The 7,709-nt window shown below is 36.3% G+C and overlaps 1 pseudogene; it reads right to left on the reverse strand.

Annotated features, from left to right (window-relative positions):
• Positions 1 to 313: 313 nt before the first annotated feature.
• On the reverse strand, positions 314 to 1,908 carry LOC785254 (actin-related protein 2/3 complex subunit 2-like; annotated as a pseudogene).
• Positions 1,909 to 7,709: the final 5,801 nt, after the last annotated feature.

The raw sequence follows: 7,709 nt of genomic DNA on the forward strand, positions 1-7,709 counted from the left end.
GTATACCTGTGGCGGACTCATGTTGGTATATGGCAAAACTAATACAATATTGTAAAGTTAAAAAATAAAATTAAAAAAAATAAAGTAGATTTTATTACTATTATCCTGGGGAAAAAATAAAAGATATAAAGATTTTCTTTATTAATGACTCCAACCGTATTTCTTTAGATACAGAAGTTTTGAACGCAAATACATACAGAAAACAAGTTTAGATTGCATTATCCTGCAAGTCATTACCAGTAACATACTGCAAAGCAAAACAGCTTGGAAAAGAGGGGGAGGGAAAGGGGAGTGAGGGAGCAAAGATAAAGACAAGGAATTAAATTGATCAAGTGGAATAGTTTTTTTGTTTTTTAATTCTTGGGAACCACGAAGTCCTTGCAAGCACAGCTTGTTTTTGCAAATTACTTTCCAAACATGTACAAAATGGAACCAAAACAGAGAATCCCTTAAGAACCTGAAGAGGTACAACATTAAAGGCTACGATTATCTCGTAGCAAGTATTCCAGCCTTTAGTTGCCAGCTGTTTCCTCTTCCTGTTCCCAAAAGTTACGTCTTCCCCGTGATTGTTTTCATTTCCTGTGTGAATATAGGGCTTCGAGCACTTGATGTGGTAGTGCAGGTAGTCTGGGAACGTATGGATCAGGTTGATGGTGTTGTCTTGAGCACTGGCATTGGATTGGCAAGGTAACAGCACGAAGGTGATATAGCCGATGTTGTGGCCCATGGCGACTTCAGGATCTTTCAGCTCTAGGGGAGGTTCCCCCGTGTGGCTGAAGAGGACCTGCTGGGCTGTGTGGCTGGCTCTGCCCTGCATGAACACCTTTCCAATGACCACATCATCTGTCATCCTTAAACACTGTGTTGAAGACTACTGTGACTTTGCCCTTTTTTGACTCAAACATACATGGTCTCATCATCCCTATAATGGATAACTGCCCTGTTCGCTCCTTTCTTGCCCTCTTCTTGGAACTGGAAGTATTTCTCAAAGACAGAAGCAAAACAGTTTTGTTTCAACATGCCAGCCTGATGCATGATGGAATCCTTGGATGCAGGCAGATTTTCAAGGTGATATAGCAAAGAGACATTGTATCCTGATTCTGGGTTTACCAAGTAACTTCCATATACCCTCTTTAATAACTCATCAGCACCATGTGCCTGAAGTTCCTTGTAGAATTTCAAAGAAAAACTGACCATCACTTTTATTTTGTCTCCATTAGGATTTGAAATATTGTCGAGACTGGCTCGACAAGCAGGATTTCTGAAAGTGCCATATGGCGAGAGAATGAGAAACAAGACACAAGAATTCAGTGAAAAGCAAGGAAAAGAGGACCAACGCTGCTCCAAGGTGAAGGTGCCGAAACTGAATCCAAGCCAGCTTTATTATACTTTCAGCCATGAAAGAAAGAATATGTGGGGAGCTAAGCTATAACTCATGTGGCCTTTAGGGCCACAGAACAAAGTGATCGTTAACTATTGAGTAATTAAGAAACAATAATCAATAATGAATCAGTAACTCAAACTAATATTCTTATCTATAGATTTTCCACCGGATACATGAAACATATGACTCTGAGACGCCAGTTGAGAAATGGTCTGGGGTTGGTTTGGTGACCCCAGTATCATATTTTGTTTTCAAGACTATGAACTGTTCCCTCTGGACTTGTTCCAAGACTCCCATGCCTTATAGCATCCAGTTTATCAATAATTATAAATTTCTTTTGCAGCCCTTGACAAGGCCTGCTTTTCTTTTAGTCTTCCTATCTCCTACAAAATATGATAGAGGACTCCATCAAAATCTGCAAAAGTTACTTCTACAGCTTCTGGTTTGTTCCCAGCGGCTGCGTTCTCAAACTTGAGCATGAGCGTCTCATCAATGATATGGTTGTTCACCTCCAGCAGGATCATGGTGGCCACTGGCCCCTGAAACCTGAACCTGCCTGGCAAGAAGCCACCGTCGCTGCCGCCTCATGGACAAGCTTGGTCCCCACTGAGCCCCTGGCTCTAGATGGCCACTTCCAAGAGTTAGGTTTAAATCTACTACTACTTGTGCCTTCTTTTATTTGCTCTTTGTCTGTTCTTGCATTTTCAAATTGAGTATATTTTTTCTGTTTTTATTTTTTATATATTTTTTTGCTTACTAAAATTATTATTATTTTTTAATTTAGTGGTTCCTTCAGTATTTACAGCATACATCTTTAACTTATCACAATCTATCTTTAAGTGTTATTTTACCTCTTTACACATAAAGCATAAGAATACCTGCAATAATATGCTTCCTACCTGCCCCCCAGTCTTTGTGTTATCTACCTTAAACTTCTGCATGTGTTTTAAATTTTATGTTCCATTCTATTATCTCATAAGAAGGATTATATAAGAAAAAATTATTGTATATTTACACATGTAATTGCCACTACTGTTAAACTCTTCATTCTTTTGTGCAGATTTACATTTTTATCTGATGTAATTTTCCTTTTATTTGAAAGGTTTCCTTTAACATTTCTTATAGGTTTGTCTGCTGGTGATAAATTATTTTAGCTTCTGCATACAAAAAATATTTCACCTTCCATTTTATAAGATATTTTCTGGAGTTTAAATTCTATGTTGACAATTTTTACCTTTTAGTACTTTAAAGTTGTTACTCTACCACTTTCTCCCGTCTTGTTTGCAGTGAAAAATGTGCTACTATCCTGACCCTGACCCTTTATCTTCATTTATAATGTATCTTTCTTTCTCTGAATGCTTCTAAGAACTTTTCCATTATCCTCAGGTTTGAGTAACTTAATTATAATGTGTCTTGGTGCAGTTTATTTTGTGCATGTGCTTTGGATTTATTATATCTGTAAGTTTGTAGTTTCTACTGAATTTGAAAAAGAAAATTGTCATTTTTTAAGATTAAAATTTTTCATTTCTGTATTTAATTTTTGTGGTTTTCTATCACTATGTCTTCAAGTTTACCAAGCTTTTTCTTTCTTCAATGTCTAGTTCAATCACTCAGTCATATCCAACACTTTGCAACCCCATGGACTGCAGCCCACCAGGCTTCCCTGTCCATTACCAACTCACAGAGCTTACTCAAACTCATGTCCATAGAGTCAGTGATGCCATCCAACCGTTTCATCCTTTATCGTCCCCTTCTCCTGCCTGCAATCTTTCTCAGCATCAGTCTTTTCCAGTGAGTCAGTTCTTTGCATCAGGTAGCCACAGTATTGGAGTTTCAGCTTCAGCATCAGTCCTTCCGATGAATATTCAGGACTGATTTCCTTCAGGATGGACTGGTTGAATCTCCTTGCAGACCAAGGGACTCTCGAGTCTTCTCCAACACCACAGTTCAAAAGCATCCATTCTTTGGTGCTCAGCTTTCTTTATAGTCCAACTCTCACAAACATACATGACTACCGGAAAAACCATAGCTTTGGCTAGATGGACCTTTGTTGGCAAAGTAATGCATCTACTTTTTAATATGCTGTCAGGTTGGTCATAGCTTTTCTTCCAAGGAGCAGGCATCTTTTAATTTCATGGCTACAGGCACCATCTGCATTGATTTTGGAGCCCCAAAATATGAAGTCTCTTGCTGTTTCCAGGGCTTCCTTCGTGGCTCAGATGGTAAAGAATCCACCTGCAATGAAGGAGACTTGGGTTCAATCCCTGGGTTGGGAAGATACTCTGGAGAAGGACATGGCGACTCACTTCAGTATTCTTACCTGGAGAATCACCATGGACAGAGGAGTCTGGTTGACTACCGTTCACTGGGTCACAAACAGTCGGATATGACTGAGCGACTAAGCACACACTGTTTCTATTGTTTCCCCCATGTATTTGCCATGAAATGATGGGACCGGATGCCATTATCTTCATTTTCTGAATGTTGAGTTTTAAGGTAACTTTTCACTCTCCTATTTTACATTCATCAAGAGGTTCTTTAGTTCTTCCTTGCTTTCTGCCATAGTGTGGTGTCATCTGCATATCTGAGGTTATTGATATTTCTCCCAGAAATCTTGATTCCACCTTGTGCTTCATCCAGCCCAGCATTTTTCATGATGTACTCTGCATATAGGTTAAATAAGCAGTATGACAGTATACAGCCTTGATGTACTCCTTTCCCAATTTGGAACCAGTCTGTTGTTCCATGTCCAGTTCTAACTGTTGCTTCTTGACCTGCATACAGATTTCCCAGGAGGCAGGTCAGGTGATCTGCTATTCCCATCTTTTTAAGAATTTTTCTGCAATGTCTAACATTAATTTCATCCACTGTAATTTTCATCTCATATTTTGAAGTTTTCTTCTCTCGAATTACAGTGTGTGGCTTTTTAAATACATTTTATTTCTGTACTTAAATTCTGAATAGATATACTAGAGCTGTATTAACTGTTTTAACAGCTTTCTAATTCTAACATCCACATTAGTTCTGGGTCAGTTTAAAATGATTGATTTTTCACTTCATCCTGCATTCTGTTTTCTACTTTGCAGGCCTGGTAATTTTGATTGGATATAAAACGCTGTGAATTTTACCTTTTTCTGTGCTGGATTTTTTTTTTTTTTTAATTTCTGTAATATTCTTGAGGTTTGCTCTAAGATGTAATTAAGTTACTTAGAAACAGTTTGTCTTTTCAAATATTACCTTTAAATTTTGTTTTGCATTTGCAGAGAAGTATTAAGACTAGAGCAATTATTCCCATCTACTTAGAAATGGCTCTTTTGAGTTATTTATTCAATGCTTCATGAATTACAAGGTTGTTCATTCACTGGTAGAAACAGTCACTATTCCAGACCCTATATGAACACTGACCACTATTCCTTCTAGTCCTTTGGGTGATTCTTTCCCTGAGTAGCTTTCGGGTATGTACACAGTTATCACTACTCTGCTGAATACCGTAGGAGAACCCTCTGCAGACCTACAGAAAAACCCTCTGTTTTTCTTTTTATTCCCCATACTCTGTCCTGCAAACTCTACCCACCTTGACGCTTAGCAATGGCTTCTCATCCCTGGCAGTCTGCTGAGCTCTGTCTGCATTTCCTGCCCTGTCTTGTGGTCTGAAAACTGCAATTTCAGAGCCATCCTCTACTGTTTTTCATCAATCAAGAAGATGCAGTCATTCATGGCCTGATATCCAATGCCTTAGAAACAAGTTATTATTATGACACAGGTTATTTAATATGTGAAGCTGTGGCTTTTCATGTATGTGTGCTAAGTTTTTTCAGTCATGTCCAACTCTTTGTGACCCTATGAACTATAGCCTGGCAGGCTTCTCTGTCCATGGGATTTTCCAGGCAAAAATACTAAAATGGACTGTCATGCTCTCCTTCACAGGATCTTCATGATCCAGGGATCGAACCCACATCTCTTATGTCTCCCGCATTGTCAAGCTGGTGGCTTTTCACATAGGATTGTAAATTAATTTTAGCCCAGTTACTTCGTATTGTCTTGAAGTAGAAGTTCCATTGATTTGCTTTTGCTTTTAATGAATATCCATAAGTTGACCCATTTCTATTTCCTCTTTACATTTGGGAATTATGGGGTAGAAATGAGGAAAGAGAACTCTATTTATACATTCTGAAAAATCTTTGGAGTATCAAATAAAATTATTAAAAAAAGATGTATTATTTACTCAAAATGGGTATATAGGAAAAATGTTGCTTTGCCAATCACCATAGCTAAAAAGAGACAGGATTTTAGTTTTGTTTCTTTGCCTGTTTTGAGAGAAGCTTCATCCTTCAGTATTGGTGGGTTGATCTGACATATTCTATGTACATTTTAATCTTTAGAAAATTACTTTCTTCTTTAATTTTTTTAACTTAGAGTTTTATATAAAATAATTTCTTCTCATACACTTCCCTGTTGCCTGCCCTTCATACTCTGAAAGCATAAGCACTTTTCCATCTTGATTCATGTCATTACATGTACATCCATTTGATAATTAAAGGAAGAATTTATTCTACTAGTTCCTAAACTTCTTTAACTCTAATGGTCTCTGTATCATTCTACATCAGGATCTTGGTTATACTATTGACATTACTATGCCTTGATAATATTATTATGCAATGATTCCAAAATCTTAAATCAATTCCATTTCTGTCCAAATGTTATTTTTCCCTTATCACATTCCACTTGCCTTCCATTTTATTTTTTTCAGTTAATATTCTACAATTTATTAAAGTAATCAATTCCTTATAATATTCTAATTTCTTCTCTCTGGTTCTATTCCAAGAATAATTTGGAAAAACATCATTCCTACATGAACCCACCATTTAGTTTCTCCACACCTGCCCTATGAAGGTGACCATTGATGTGAAAATAATATACAATTAATATAGATGTCAGAAAATATTTATGATTGCCACACTCAAATATAATCTACATATTGCCCAATAATCCTTCACATTCCACTAGTAATCACCCTCTTAAGTGCTCCATATAGACGATTTCAACTGCCTCGTGCCTCAGAGCACCCACATTTCTTCCTTAGTCTCTCTACATTTCAACATCTTACCATTTATTTCTTGCTATTTATAGATATTTGTAAGCAAATGTTTTGGTTTTATTTGATGAATAGAAAATGTTGTCTCCATATAGTGTCTTCAAATTTTCATACTCCATTTAACCATTTCAGACACATTCCAGTATGGCTTCAATCCTCTACTTATTGAAAAGCTTCTTTACTATCACAAACGACCCCTGTTTCCAAATAATGCATTTTTAATTCTTAAATTTCTTGAAAATCTCCTTGATAGTCACATGTGTTGTTAACATTCTCCTTGTAGCTACACTCACTCACACACTCCTGGATTTATATTCCTACCTCACTGGCTTCTCCTGAAATCGTTTTCTTTCTCCTCTATCATACACAAACAAATGTTGAATTTTCTTATGGTTCTTCTTTTTGTCTCTAGTGTCTTTCCATAGACAATCTTATTTAAGTCCATGACTTTAGCTGGATGCCATACTATTCATAAGCTCTTCTTATCTAATTTTTGTTAATGATACATACAGAAACTTAAACACATCAGAAATATATTTGATTCTTTGATTTCTCACTTTATCTTATCTCCCAAATGTAACTCATTTTTAAGTTTGATATATTCTACATTAAAACATATCTTTAATCAGATCTCTGTTTTACAGTGAAGTCGTACAGCATCATAATTAAGAGTGTGGACTGTGATATAAAGCTTCCTGATGTCCATTCTCTCCTATCACTAGTAGCATGATCTGTGGGAAGTTATAACTCCTCCAAACTGTAGCCTCTCATCATAAGAACTCATACATAAAACGTTTAGCATTTGCTTACATATACTCTTAACAAATATTAACAAATATTAATTCAAAATGAATTTAAATATAAAACACAAAACTGTAAAACTCCTAGAGGATAGATAGGAGACAATCAAGATGACCTTGCATATGGCAATCACTTTTTAGTTATAACAGCAAAGGCACAATTCATGAAATAAATAACTGAAAAGCTGGACTTCATTTAATTTTAAAAATTGTGCTGAAATGCCTATCAAGAGAATGAAATGGCAAGCCACAGAATGAGAGAAACCATTTCCAAAAGACAGATGATCAAAAACAAATATTTAAAATATACAAAGAACTCTTAGAAGTCAATAACAAGGAAAGAAAAATGCTATATGATTAAAAAATGAGCCAAAGATCCTAAGAGACACCTCACCAACAAGATATAAAGATAGCAAATAAGCATATATAA

This window comes from Bos taurus, chromosome 3, assembly GCF_002263795.3.
Source record: "Bos taurus isolate L1 Dominette 01449 registration number 42190680 breed Hereford chromosome 3, ARS-UCD2.0, whole genome shotgun sequence".
NCBI lineage: Eukaryota > Metazoa > Chordata > Mammalia > Artiodactyla > Bovidae > Bos > Bos taurus.